At 31.6% G+C, this 15,162-nt stretch overlaps 1 protein-coding gene across 1 annotated transcript in view; it reads left to right on the forward strand.

Moving 5' to 3' along the window:
• Positions 1–15,162, forward strand: part of LOC132700040 (synaptotagmin-15-like) — a 123,973-nt gene that overhangs the window by 6,865 nt on the left and 101,946 nt on the right.

Raw genomic sequence — 15,162 nt, forward strand, 5'->3', positions numbered from 1 at the left:
GACAGATCCACAGTAGAGGCTCTGGACTGATATTATTGGTCTAATAGTTCCAACAAACTTTTTCTCTCAGATGAATAAACGATACAACTAGAGTCAATTTTTAATAGAATGAGGGCTTTGTAGATTTGAAGTAAACTTTTCGGATCGGCACCCCATTTTGTGTGTGTAAAAGTTTCGGGATATTATTAGTAATTAAATTTATTCTAAAATCTTTATTTTCCATTTGCAATATGGCATAATACCGCATAAAACGAGCGTTTAATATAACTGAACAATTTTGTATTGCCAACGAATCATTTTCGAAACTGCCAGATAGTTAATACAATTTTTTTACAGACTGAGGGTATCCTGCCAATTTATTTTTTTTTTAGTGGGCAATTTCGTAACTCGCGTAATAGGTATACATAAATCGTACACATTTTTATGCTGACAAAATCGAAGTCATTTAGTCACAGATGCAATCGTGCGCGTCGTCAGTAAAATCGTTCAAATAAAGTGCAAAAATACTAAATATTTCGGGATTAAAAAAATCGTTATAGAGAGGCTGCTGACAAAAAAACGAGCCGGCATTGCAAAATTCACATTACGCTGTTATTTAACTGAAACAAAATGGATAACGCAATAACAACGAATTTGCTAAAAGTTTTAAGCAAGCTTAAAGGACGTCGAGAATGTGAACAAAAAATCCTTAGCCTCAGTCGCAATTTTCTTAACATTTCGAAATTTGAAAAATGTCGATATTTAATTAAAGAAAATTATTTTTAAGGTTTAGATATCCGCAGGAAATTTCGATTATTGTTCGAAGAACCCACGTTACTGATATAACACATTTATATATTGCACATAAAATTTCTATGTATGTATTTATGATATTTTTCTAGACAAATGTAGTTTATTTTTAATGCTGCGATAATCATAAAAAATAGCAAAACGCGACGCAAGCAATATTATATTAAACATTAAGAACCGGTAATTTTCGTAGCTTCTACTTCAAGAAAAATGTAATATTTTCAACATTTACGGTTTTAGCTTTAGACTATCTACATAGAGAGAAATTTTTCCCTGAGCTCATTTAAATCATTTTTATAACAAAAGTTACGAAAAAATAATTACAAGAATAAAATTACCTTCAGGGTAAATAAGCTTCTATTCGGACCAAATTTATTATATTTTTACTTTAATTGTCTAAACTGAAATATTTAATTCAACAACACAGAAATTTGCGCCAATAACGTTTTGCTGAAATTTTCCACAAACCGACATCAACAAAATATATATTATATAATTTATTAGCAGAATTAAAAAATTCTTAACATCGCATACGTTTAGCATTAACTGGAACAAAAAAATTATTGCTTGGAATAAAGCCAATGTTATGCTACCAAATTTTCTCAAATTAAAATTGATTTGCAGCAAGCAAATCACTAATTCCCGGAAGAATAATCTTTTTGACGCCAGGAGTTGACACGCTGCCGGGCGCACATCGCCATTTGTATTGCCACCATGTTATAGTCTGATTGTAAATAGATAAATTATTATCTAGATAGAGGGGGAAACATCTTGTTCTGGTGTTTCAAAGTATGTACACATTAATTTAAATAATATGTAATAGATCCCTCAAAGTTAAAAAATTAAAACTTAATATTGCTGAGTCTAGTTCTTCAAGTGAAGGTAAGTACGGGGTGGGCACTTTATAAGAGGCCATTTCTCAGGAACTTCTGATTAAAAAAAAAGTTTATATAAAAGTTGCGTGGTTTGATTTACATTTCAAAATAATTTATTTCTTACAATACAGGGTGTCCTATAAGTGCTGGACTCTCATTGGTTTAAAATTTTTAAATAGAACACCCTATACATTTCGATATTTTTAGAATCCCTGCCAAAAATAAAGGTATTTTTTATAGAAACTACTTACTCGAATTTTGTGTAGTTCAGACAGAAATTTAAAATTACAATTTTTGGACCTCGAAGTCCAGATCTTACCCCACTGGACTTTTTTTTATTAAAGATATGATATATAAACAAAGATGCACTAGGGTAAATCAACCGCAAAGGTGTATTTGAGAAGCTTTAGTCCAACTAAATAAAACTGATTTTGTTTTAAACCCTATAAACCATATATAGGTTGTTTATGCAAAATGGTGGACAAATTGAAGCCCCACTGTGGATTTTCTATTTAGTTTTAACTTAGTTTTTACTTTAATTATTACAGTTACTGTTGCTTTTACTTGTTCCTGTTACTTGTTGTTGTAAGATATAAAAATGATGACGTTTTAATTTCCTAAATCTATAAATCCCAATATTATCTTAGCTACAAAAAAGACCCATCACCCAATGCAAAAATCTTTAAAATTTATTAAAAAATAGGAATGATATGTTTTTTTCAAATTCTTTAAAATAATTAGGTAACAGTATTTCGAAACCCATAAGATTTATCTAGAGTTATTGCAGATCATTAGAAGGAAGCCTTCAAAAAATGTGTTTAAAATTTGTTTAAATAGTCATTACTGGTAGCCGTGGATTACCATATTTACTAAGATCATAATTTTGCATAAAAAAAAATAAAATCTCAATTTCTGTCTAAACTACACAAAATTCGAATAAGTAGTTCTATAAAAGTTACCCTTATTTTTGACAAGGATTCTAAAAATATCCATTTCCATTTTCCATTTAAAATTTAAAATTAAAGCCGGTCTTGTACTTATAGGACACCCTGTACATATAAAAATAATTTTAAAATTTCATTTAAACTTTTGTATTAACTTTTTTTTGTCTAAAATCAGTAGTTCCGAAGAAAAGGTACAGGCCCCTAATAAAGTGCCCACCCATAAAGGTGCATTGTTTCAATTGAAGAAAATAAATTAAAAGCAGATAGATGAAGCTATAAGTGCAAAAAGAGAGAAAGTAAAAAAATATGTCATAACATTTCAACCCTATACCATTATAGAAACTCCCAGTCGCTAAGGTTGTATCTTCATTGCTCTTGCTCTAGCAAATATCTCTGGATATTGTAGTTTTTAGAGCAATTCTACAATCTCGTTTATGTAAAATACAGCGCCCTGAGGCACTCCATATTTAGAATATCATCACTCGTGTTCTATCGCTAAGGTATAATTCAATCCACTCAACTATTTCAAGACCTTTCCATTTTTTCTCATTTTACGCAACTGTCTACTTATGGTTTCAAATGGGCTCCTAAAGTCTAGAGAAACTATGCCGATAAAAAAGTAGCCCATGTTTTGACGAAATTGTAAAATTACCGCTTCGAAATTCACTGGTGACTAATCCAAATGAGTCGTAGTATACCCCTCTTCTTGCAATAAATAAGTAGAATTGTAATAATTCAGACATATTTCTTGTAATAGTGTAAGACATCCTGGCAAATAGAATTTTCTTGCAACAAATACATTTTAGTTGAGATACGAATTAAAAAAAATAATTCCCCTAATTCGATATTTAATTGCTCGACACTAATTAAATTATTTAATTACAAATGTGCTTTATTTTTGGCAACTAATTCTTTTTCTCTGTCTATGTACAGCATTTTGCAACATCTTGTATATTACATTTTGATATTAATAAATTTAGAGCTTGAAAAATATGTGATAAACATTTATTTATAAAAATGATCATTTGAAGATGACGTCACTTTTCTACTTGCAATTAGTTAATCGTTAGAGTCTAGGTGTAGGTTAACTGCTTTTTTAATTTTTTCCCCACTGAACCTTAATAATGAAATCAGATCACCGCCTTGGTTATTTTCGGATCTTTTGCTCTAAATTAGTGCGAGGTCTAGCTTTATTGTCCACTGAAAATGTTGCATTACATTTATTAGCCTCTCTTGTTTGACGGATTAGACGAATTTGTGGGCAGATTGTATAAACAACATGGGGGTAAAATGATGTTGGGTTCGCATTACTGTATAGATTCATGTAAATTAAGCAATCACCATGCTGATATTTTCTTCAACGATATGCTTACATATGCATTACAGTATATTGCAAGCTAGGCGAAAGCATAATTAAAAATTAGGTATCTAATGCTTTAATGGAGGCATTAATTTACTTTTTTAGCATAGTTTTTCCCAGAAATTAGAAGTTCAAGTAATCATGCTATTCATTATTTCTGCAATTCGTTAACGTATGTATGCATTTAGCTATATTGGTACACACGACAATTGCGAAATTCTTAATTCTCAACCATGATCCCAATTTTGCTAGCCTTAATTTAGATTACTTATTTTTGTAACACAGATCTTAGGCATCAATAAATATAAGGCCACCATTAACCAACTTCGTATTTTTAATTCATAATTTTAATTGTAACTTAATTTCGCAAAACGCGTTTGGTATTTCACATGCCTTATTCAGTTCCTTAAGTTTTAATCTCTATTCTTAAGAATGGCGGTTTATCAGAGTTGTGTGTTGAATTTTAGATTTGGGCCAATTTCCGTTGTAAATTGTTTGCGCAATTTGTGATTTCCTGATGTTGAAATAGTCCTTAAAGTTATCAACTATGGCAGTAATTTTCATTACTTTCAACTTTAATTAACCAAGCGCTTGAAGCTACCAAAATTATATAGGTAGATACGAAATTAAGAATTTAATATTTTTCATTTAGAAATATTGCTTACTATAATACAAATCCCGCCAATGTAGCAGTACTTTAAGAGCTTAAAATAGACAAGACCAAGCCGGCACAGGAAGTCAAATTTTTATTTTTTTGTGTGTGTTTTGCTATTGCTATTACGCGAATATTGAGTTTTTGAAGCGTAGTTGGTGTATGAAATTCCATTCCTTTTTTATTCTAGGACGAAATAATCTCAAAACTTTTTATCTAGGAAACAAAGACCCTACAGATATAGTATGTTCATATAATATTTCAAACTTCTTGACTTCTTTAAGCTGTTATCCTCCTAACGCCGACTTATCTGTATAATACTGATGTTTTTATTTTATTTTATTTATTTTCTTCTTACATATTGATTGCAGTTTTCTGTAACAAATTTTATTTTGAAAAATTGAAAAATTTTATATATTGTTTTCTCAGTCTCTTGTTCATCGAACTATCGCTAATGCCGAAGAAAACGGGATTTATTAATAGCCCAAAATACAGTTTTGGAGGTGTTGTATAATTAATGGAGCCCGAATCGATAAAACAAGATCCGACTGAAACAGATAGTCGCATGGTTTGCCGCATTTGAAACTGGCGGGCAATACTGGATTCGTGATAACAAGGATCTGAGGAAACACGAGGTAACATTAATACTGTTTATGGTTTGAACCCTGACATTTGCTTTTATTGAAACCTTTACGTGCGGTAATGATAACGTCATACAGACGAAAATACAATTACATTAGAGGGTTTCTCTCGCAGAATAAAAATCTAATTTATATAGTCTTATTATATTAGGGCGTGTTCTGGCGGTTTGCCAATAGTGATGCTAACCCGAATTTGCAGGAGGATTAAAATTGGGGCCAAAATATAATGGCTTCAGAAAGTTTTAGTGGTCGGATATATTGCATTCCGTTATGGTTATTTTTTAAAATTATTTTGGCATTATACGAGTTGCCCTGAAATTGAAATTGATTTTTTATACATCAAGAATACAATAACCCTATTTTCAATTGATTGCAATAACAAACAAGCACAAAGGAATCAAATTTAACTCCGGACCCTGAGAAGACTTTATTTACAAGTTCTATAATAACACATTTATAACAACAATAACAGTAACTAGGAAATATGATGTTTATATATCGCAGCAGGAAAAACATTGTTTGATTATCGATTTTTTTTTAAATAGGCTATAATAATTTATTCAAATAGTCTTGAGAGCAGGAATATAATTTTAAATTGTTCTGCATCCAAGCCGATTCCGTACATTTAAGTGGGTTAATATCTTTATTTATGGCGTTATTTGTTTACAGAGAGCACTGAAGTGAAAAAATTAATGATCGATACATATTAGTAATGTTAGGCGAGCAGATCTATTTTTTAAAACTTTGGATAGACAAAAGTGAACTTCTATGAACGAGTCGAATATTATAATATTTGATTGAAGTCACTCATTAAGATTTAATATTTTAGTTATTATTATTTTTTAATATTTTCTAGAGTACCTGCATAACAAGAAAATTTCACTAACATCTAATTCACTTAAAGTCATTAGATGATCTACAAAATGTACAATTCGATTTAAAATATGATCGTAATTAAACCATGACGGGATCTTTTAGAGATATTAAAATGGCTTTCAAAATTAATATATAATACGACTGTGGGAAACTTCCAGTCTAAAATATTTGCCACTAGATAACCAACCACTTGATACTTGACTTTGGCGATTCAAAGCGTCAAGAAACTGGAAATATTTTATGTAAGCATATGTCTAGTTTACGAAAATTTTTAATTGCAACTCTTGGCGTATGTTAAAGCACCTATTTTTTGGTACAAAATATATTCCAGCGCAATAACACAGTTCCTAACCGTTCTCGAGAAAATAGCAATCAAAGTTTTACTGGATTTATTAGGATATTGGGATTTATGCATTGTCTTGAAATCATAAATTAGATGAGACTAAGGAAGCAAATTTCGATGACCGTCCCGAAGTCCAGACGTAAGACTATTTAATTGTTCAATGCGGTCAAAAATCGAAGAGGAGAATGTTTTATTCCTTTGTGCAAAGTACAATTATGTATGGGTCAGAAGTTTGGAAAATGTCAAAGGCTTTGTAAGAAAAGGTAGCTTCTACAGAAATGATGTATTGGAGAAGGTTCTGTAAAACCACATTAATGGACAACATCAAAAATGACGAAATTTTTGACAGAATGAATGTAGAAAAAAGATTAGAAGAAAAACAACTAATGTGGTTTCGACATATGAGTCGAATGAAGGAAGACAGAATACTTAAAAAAAAATGGAGGCCACCACAAAGAAGGAAGAGAGGCAGACCACGGAAAAGCTGGAAGGCAGGAATTGATGAACCTATGCCAAAGAGAAGTCTTACGGAGGATATGTACAGCGATCGAGACGCGTGGAGGTTGGGATGCGGTAAACGGTCAAGAGTGTAGCCAAACTGCTTTTATAAAATGCGTTCATTAATGAAATTCATAGTTCACAAATTACCGACTCGCTCTGTGAAAAGCTACGTTAACAAATCAAGGAGCTATACGATTATAGACTAAGCGTATAAGAAAGGGTATAAAAATGATGGTCATTTTGAACATTTACTCCAACATATATTTATAATTCAATTACGATTTTATTATTTAAATTAATTTATTATCTGGTTACTATCTTTTAGTGTATAAATCCATGACTGTTTTGTGAAACACCGAAGTGCTATTATGAACAGTCTTTGAGATATTAAGTTTCGTGGGTCGCCCTTTGGGACGTCTGAGAGCTATAATGTCGTTCCCTTCTTCCAATTAAAAAATCGCAGCCGCGTGGTGAATATTGAAGCGAATCTGTAATATCCTGTCTCGTAATGAACCGTAATAGTTCGCGAACGCAATATAGCAACCGCTTGACACTTTTGTTTACCCCCGGAGAAACAGTTTAATTTTCTTGCAAATTGAATCTTTAATTATTCAGCGACCTGATGTATATTCATGGACGCGTTAGGATATGAGAATTTTTTAATCGGCTGTCTGTTGCGGAAACGTCCTGGTTGCTGTAAAAATTAGTTAGTATTATAAAATGATCCGATATAAATTTGATAGATCAAACGAATTTATCTGTAAATGATGTTCGATCTAAATTTTACGTGCTACATGTTTCGAATATTTTACCAGTTTCTAATCTAGTGGGAAATACAATCTTTATAAGAATCAAGATTTATCCTGGTTGTTTAATCCATGTACAATAAATCCTTCCAACCAAATGTTTTTAATTTTAAGTTCTCTACATTTTACTTCACCCCAAAGTAGATATTTAAAGGAAACCAATTTTGGTGAAAAGTGTTCTATTCTACCTATATATTTTTGTTTTACACCAGAAAACTAGCCTAAAATACACGTAGAAAATAAATGTTCCTCATATAATTAAATATTTATTATAGAATTTGCTAGATCTGTTAGACCAACCAGTTGCTTTTTTTCCACAAACAACCCTCTCCTGAAAGCCGCTGAAGTGGAAGCATGTCTTTTTCTTCTTATCCAACGGCTTATTGTCTGTGACGAAACCGGGTGATGAGGTTCCATAAAGTTTATAAACAGATTTCCAGTAGTATAAGCTGTTTCTTGTTAGTTATGGTTAGTTTAGTAGTTAAATTCCTCGCTTGTAGGAGCAGGGATATTTTCTTCGCCCAAGGCTTCCAAAATTCTGCAATCCAAAAGAAAATTATGCATAATTATTTATTTTTTGCTACCAGACTGTTCAACAATCGAGGAGTTTATTTCCAAATTCAAACCATTTCCTTATCCAATAACTCACGGTATTACGGTATATGACTATATTGTCACAACCCCTGGATTTTTTTGAAATTGTTTACCTTGACCTAAAAAAACACGTTCTTATATTGTACAAACATTTATATTTCATTAAAAAAATTATGACCTAAATAAACAGCGTCCCTTTTCTATATGCGCTTCGTTAATTTTTCGTCGATATCAAACAGTACCTAACCCAACGATAAAACAACATCTTCCTTGTTATTGTTATTATCCACGGAATAAATTATAGGGGTTTATAAACTTAAAGTAAGGTCGTCGTCTTTTTCTTCTTACGTTACTTTCTACTACTGCTTGTTCATTATTTCTTAAGACATTGAAGTTCAGCTTTCTCGCCATCTTCCTGATGATTGTCATGGTAGTCGTTTAGTCATTTCGCTAGTCGTTCGGAGCTCCCGCGATCTACAGGATGTCTCCACTCTATTGTACTCTATACTCTTCTCCAGTCCTTTTATTTCTTATTCGAAGTCTTGCCGTTCTCAGTAAGCATAGACATTATATGGATTTTATTGATTCAAACTTTGCCATATCTCGCCTTACAATAAAGTACTAGCAGAAAAGAAAGACACTTGTTGTACACAAATGTCACCAATGCTAATTAATCCAGAAGTTTTGTAAATAGAACTACAGTAGCCTGTGGAAGTTTCTTTGAAAAATTAATAATTATCGAAGTTCAAAAAATCTATTTGGGCTATCACGGCCATCTAATAACTTTTGTATTACTTATAATTAAAATTATTTACCTCTTATTGCCGCGATTCGACAAATATATGATCCTGCTCCCGTATGAATATCCTTCGCAAAGACAAGGTTTGAAGTAGATTGTTGTGTTCTATTATTTCTTTGTATATAAATATATATTTACATTCCTCAATATTCAATATTCGCTACTTAATTGTGGGTCCTCCATGTGTGTCAGTCTGTCATATGAAAAGAAAACTCCCGTCTGTAAAATACCTAATTACCCACCGATCTAGTGTGCGGGAAGCGTCACTTTACCACTGACATGGTTTTTCATGAATCCGAGCCACTTCGGACATTTCTGGGATTTTATCGCACGGATTTGGGCGCAATCGGATGTTTTCGGAGATATTTCCCACGCTTTGAATTTTGACGTTTGTCAATTCTGACGGTGAATGTATTCGTGTTTGTTTTGCGAAAATGTACCCAAAAACTAACGGTCGTAGAAAAAGTATAGTATGCAACACGTTCGGTAAACTTTTTAAATCACTCGTTTGACACTAACTGACATTGTTTTTATGCTCAGTTCAATTCAAATTGTTTTGTGATATGTATTAAGTCCTTTTTACATTGATGTTTAATTTATTACTAAACAACCACGGCCTGTAAATCCATAAATCTCTATTAACCAACAGTTTGAGCTCCCTCCCGATCTTCACACATGAATAAAATCATCGGCAAATTAAAAACATACAGGGAGCATAGTAAAGATGCAGGGTTAGCGTATAACTTAATATTGACTTACAATCAATAACCTGAGCGTCAAAGTCGTTAATTTTTATCACAAAAGAACTCATTGAATAATTCGCAGCAAAACTTGCCGATGTTTGTTCAGGTCGGTCCATAGGTAACCCGAAACGCGTCAGCAAATTAATGCCTTCCCATCGACTTAAATTATCCCAATTATTTCTAGTTACTTAACCCATTTTTTGTTCCCTGCTCGGGATCCATTTAGGAATCCCGCCAAACAATTTATTTAAATTGCGTGACATAACTTTCGCGGTAATTTTTAATAAATTGCAAGTAAATTGGCGCTCGTTTTACGAGCAAAGCTCTTTCTAAAATGCCTCCCGCTGCGTTTTTTGCTTCCACGTAATTGACGCAGATTTAGCACTCTTAAATCGTTCAATCCGCCACAGCAACAGGGGCGTTGAAATATTTGACAACGTAAAAAACAAACGTGTATAGTGCTTTTGCGGTTTTGCGTCTTAAACGAAATCATTGGACTGCGGTCCGATTTTCTGTAAAGCGTGTCATATTGTACAGATAGGATTTCGAATATGTTACATGACTAAATGATTTAACAAAAATCTAAATTGCTATTGTGTATTGCTTAATTTCACATGTTTCCTTAGACTAGTATAAACAACGAGCCATGATATCTATATGTTGGCATAAGCAGTTACTTTGCTAATAAAAAGGCCAGTTTACCAAAGTTCCGTTAATAATTATAGGTTTTATGTTGATTACTAATTAAATGTTTGATAATCGAATATTGGCAAAAGCGGTTGTTAACAAATTAAAATAGAAATTAATAACGCATAACGTCGCAGTTAGCATAGAATATCAGTCTGAACTCTATTAGGCATTGTACCAACTAGGCCTTCCCAGAATTCAGGGGGAAACTATTCCATATTTCTTGCCATTTAGCACGTAGTTTTGGTAAAATAGGCTGAATATCATTTTTTACGTTTTGTATCATTTTCTGCCAAAGCGTCTTCATTGGATTAAGATCCTAGCTGATAGAAAACAAGAAACATGTTCCCTTTTCCATTTTTTGGCCGATTTAGCTTTAGTTATAGATTTGGATGTCTATAACTTGGTAAAACGACTGTTAAAGCATATCTCGACTGCATTTACTGTGCCTTCAATAATATGTAAAGTTCTCTAGACAAACCTTTACTTATAACATAATGCCTTGATGCCTTGTGAAAATTGTACAGCGATTTTGAAACAATCCTAGTGGAATGTTTCTGTTTTTTTCCAAATGTGCCACCCAGACACCAAATCGGCTTTCGTCGCAATAAATAACTTCGTCGCAGTTGTATTTGTTTTACGAAACAACAACAATGGCTCCTCTTTGGCTTTGGCTTACTCGCATAAGTCAAGAAATGAAAAATTTATACCGCAAAAAAGTACCTATCAAACATACAGGTTTACAAAGTTTCAAAGTAAAATAAAAGAACAAGAACAACAACACAGAAATCTGGAGAAAACGGGTGCATGGTGGTGAAAGGTTGTACGATGGCCCCCTGTTTTACAGAACTGGAGGGTAGTCACAATACTGAAAACAGTATTGAGAAAACTAACTGATAGGAGTACTTTTTAAAGCAGAAGAAGTCGGACGTTTTTCTATTATTATCTATATCTCAAAAAAAATTAATTAAATAAATTAATAATAATAATAATAATAATTAATAAATAAAATTAAAATACAACCAAATTACAATTTTTTTTCAACATTGAAATAAAAGAAGCTGTTCACAGTTGCGGAGGGAGTCTGTACACACGTTATCCAAGTACATCAAGTATTCAAGTAATTCTTGGAACTGACGAAATTGTCTACCCCCCATATACCATCATCAGGAAACCTTATAAATTAAGGTTTTATTTAATATTACAACATTTACAACGGATTTTTATGGTTTATTTTGTTTTCGCGCATTTCTCCGCAGTGTGTATTTATTAAATACTATGCTAAATTAAGAAGAAAATAATGCAGAACATTTTTGATTATATTTGCAGCTAAGAGACCAAATAGCATTATTCTTAATATAAACAGGTCTAGGGCAGTATAACTAATACAACACGTAATATGTATTGCATATAAGAAATGATAAATATACAAAATTGTCGGCAAAATCATTGGATAAAAATAATGCCTATTATAAAAAGTAAAATAAAATTATAATTTTTTTTTAACGAACTAAAAGACAACTGGAGCGGTATTAAGTAAATTAGATCTGGATATAAAATAGAACTGAGAAAGACGGAAAACTGGTTTCTTTAAAATGAGCGTACCTTAACTTTAATTGTGCACTTAAAAATAACCTCATTCACCTAAAATATTGATATATTCATGAAATATTCATACTTGACTTACCTAGTACGTTGAAAATTTGACAAGGAAAATTTTTGCATTCATTTTAAAAATAAATTGGACTTAACCATCGCAATATTTTTCCACGGATAAACTGTAAAGTGATAAATATATTGGTTAAAAATTATAGTTTAATCAATCTGCCATTAGAACTCTCAACTGAAGCTCAAAACTTTTTTCTTCAAAGTATGTCTGTTATAAAAATATTGTGAATTATAGTCTATCTAATTAGAAGTTAAGATGATTTTTCTTTGCTTTACTATTATCTTTATTTTATCCAACTGATAGTTCTGAGAAAAACTCGCTTCCTTAAATTTAAACAAAGTTAACTTTTTTACTATTTACTATTATCATTGTAAAAATTCGTAAAACTTTTGTTTTGGAGAATTGATTTTCTTTTGTAGTAGAATGTGACTCCCTAAAAAAAATTATAAATATTGATGTCATTGTATGGCTAAAATCAAAAACGCTCATATTCCCCATATGCAAAATCTAAATGTTTATAAACTCATTTTTTTTGTGATATCTGATCTGACACAATTGCAAGGCATACCTGCATCTTGCAATGAATTCGACATTGCTTATTTCTGAGGTCGTATAAAAGTCAACTCTCTAATTTGACTAAATTTTGCAGATGGGGTGCTTAGTGAGTTTTTGTACCAAAAAAATCAAGCCACCATCATCTTGAAGAACACCCTGTATAACCTTTTAGACACCCTGTATAACTGCACAGATTTGTTAAAACGCAATTTAACTACATCACTATTCAATGAATATCGTACCCAAATACCGAGAAAAGTAGTCCACATCAAATTAGTCATTAATTGACTACAAATCGTGCGAACTAAAAGCTGTCGTAAAAGTTTCTTCGACTGCCTGTAAAAATTGTGGGGCCTATAGGCTTTGCTCGCACACATCGACTTGATTGTAAATTACATGCAATGAAGACGTTAATAAGCGGTTTGCTAAACTAATGGCGCCTTATTGTTGGCGGTGATTAATGGGAGTAGCTCGAATGTGCAAACATTTCGGAGACGCTAATTTGCCAGATCGTCAATTATTGGCAAGTACCTATCCGTTGTTCGCTATAGCTGATTTAACTAATCAAAGTTAGGATTTCCGTTTGACGTTTCACTAGTGCGAGCTAGTGGCTCTAAATAGCGTGGCAGTGCTAATAAAAATTACATAGAATATAATAGATATATTTAATTGAAAGTTTGTTTACAGAACTCGAACCTTTGAAAAAAATTCAGTGTTAAGGAAATATGTCACTTTGCTTATATATGAAATTCCTAGTAAACATTTTGTTAAAAAACATTATGGATTTTAATTTTTCATTAGAAATAAGCTCTATTTACTTTCATTACTTATATTGGATTTAAATAATTAATGTTAAAAAAAAACTTTGTTGTTATTATACAGGTTTGGTTAGATTTAAAATAAAATACGGGAATTGTTGCACAAAATTGGTCGCAACTTCTGAACCACCAATTTTTGTCATAAAACCTGAATATACGAAATGATACAGAATTAAATACCAAACCCGATAAAAATGTTAAATACAAGGTGCTCCTTTTTTTAAAAAAATAGTTTTTTTAATTAGAAAAAAAAAATATTGTCATTTGTGACCACCCTGTATAATATATTTTCATCATAGATAGTTCAAAGCATTAAATGTTGACTACTTCCAAAATTTCGTATGATATGTAATATCAAAAAATTCTCAAAATCAAGCGAATAATTAGAATTTTTAAAAATATTCATAGCATTAAATTTAAAAAAATAAAATTGATTACGGCCATGGCACAACGGAACACCCTGTATGCATAAAATACTATAAATAATATATATATTTAGAGTCAAAGACTTTTTGTATTAAACTTTTTTTCCTCCTTGATATCAGGCATATTAAATGGACCACCCTGCATATAACGTAAGTGTAAATAGCACATGACGTGAAAGAAGTATTTTTGGCCTATTTTTCAAAAACTCGAAAATGATCCAAAGCAGATTTAACTTACCCTTTGTCCAAAACGGTGCTTTCAGCGACAAATCCTGAGACTAACTGTTGCGACACAAAAAACTTATATTGAATTATATACAGGGACAAAACCGTATATGGCGCCTTCTAACTTTAAACAAAAAAGTACGTTTATATTTCAGTTTCTCGTCTTTAATAAAACCAGTATCTCGAATTTCGTGTAATTGCCAAGTTCTGAATAAAAATATAACAAAACAAAAACAAATAAAATAGTTTCTCTGGACGCCATGTAACAGGTCAAAAACCAAGTAGATGCGGACCTTATCTTAAAATTAGTCAAAGGTTTACCCTTTAATGTTTATACAAGTACATAATTAGCACTCTGTCTTTTAAAAAGTAGAAAATGTATTGTATAATTTGCCTCATGTAATACTTTGATTTGACGGTTGTTCAAATTCTGGGAGTAAGGAGTTTAGCCTTATCAACATTTAAAACCACTGATTCTTCTACAACATCATTTTTTTTTAAATGTCGTTCTCTATTTGGAGATTCGATTTTCTTTTGATAGTTTGTAATACTAATGTAGATTTCTTGTGCCTAGTACTTGTTAATTTAACAAGAAATCAAGCATATAGAAAAAAAGAGCCAAAAGTTTTTTACATGTTGTACAGGTTATGCTTCTTTTTCTACAAACATCGAAGTTATTTCTTTACTTCAAATTTCGTAGAATCAATCAACCAATATTTATCATTTCAAAAACACAAAAATATTCATAAAATAATAACAGGTAATATCACAACATTTACCGCCCACTGCGAGAAATATATACATGCATTCGAATGGAAATGCGAGTATAAAGGATCTAAAGTAGAAGCTAAAGAATGACT

This window comes from Cylas formicarius, unplaced genomic scaffold (genome assembly GCF_029955315.1).
Source record: "Cylas formicarius isolate icCylForm1 unplaced genomic scaffold, icCylForm1.1 PGA_scaffold_3__17_contigs__length_32017465, whole genome shotgun sequence".
Lineage (NCBI taxonomy): Eukaryota > Metazoa > Arthropoda > Insecta > Coleoptera > Brentidae > Cylas > Cylas formicarius.